The sequence below is a fragment of the Salvelinus sp. IW2-2015 genome, unplaced genomic scaffold, assembly GCF_002910315.2.
Source record: "Salvelinus sp. IW2-2015 unplaced genomic scaffold, ASM291031v2 Un_scaffold4828, whole genome shotgun sequence".
Taxonomy (NCBI): domain Eukaryota; kingdom Metazoa; phylum Chordata; class Actinopteri; order Salmoniformes; family Salmonidae; genus Salvelinus; species Salvelinus sp. IW2-2015.
In genome coordinates, this window is record NW_019946097.1 from 15,137 (window position 1) to 15,755 (window position 619).

The following is a 619-nucleotide window of genomic DNA, read 5'->3' on the forward strand; positions in this document are numbered from 1 at the left end:
AAGAGAGATGCCCATTGGTGTTTATCACTTGCAATACTATGTTTGTACAGATGAACGTGGTACGCTTCAGGGATTTGGAAATTGCTCCCAACGATGAACCAGACTTGTGGAGGTCTACAATTTTTTTCTGAGGTCTTGGCTGATTTCTTTTGATTTTCCAATAATGTCAGCAAGAGGCACTGAGTTTGAAGGTAGGCCTTGAAATACATCCACAGGTATACCTCCAAGTGACTCAAATTATGTCCAATTAGCCTATCAGAAAATTCTAAAGCCTGACTTCTTTTTCTGAAATTTTGCCAGGCTGTTTAAAGGGCACAGACCCACTGGAATTGTGATACTGTGAATTATAAGTGAAATAATCTGTCTGTAAACAATTGTTTGGAAAAATTACTAGTGTCATGCACAAAGTAGATGTCCTAACCGACTTGCCAAACTATAGTTTGTTAACAAGATTTTTGTAGAGTGGTTGGAGTTTTTATGATTCCAACCTAAGTGTATGTAAACTTTCCGACGTCAACTGTATACTTGTTAGATATTGCTGCACTGTCGGAACTAGAAGCATTTCGCTACATTCACATTAACATCTGCTAACCATGTGTGTGTGACCAATAAAATGTGA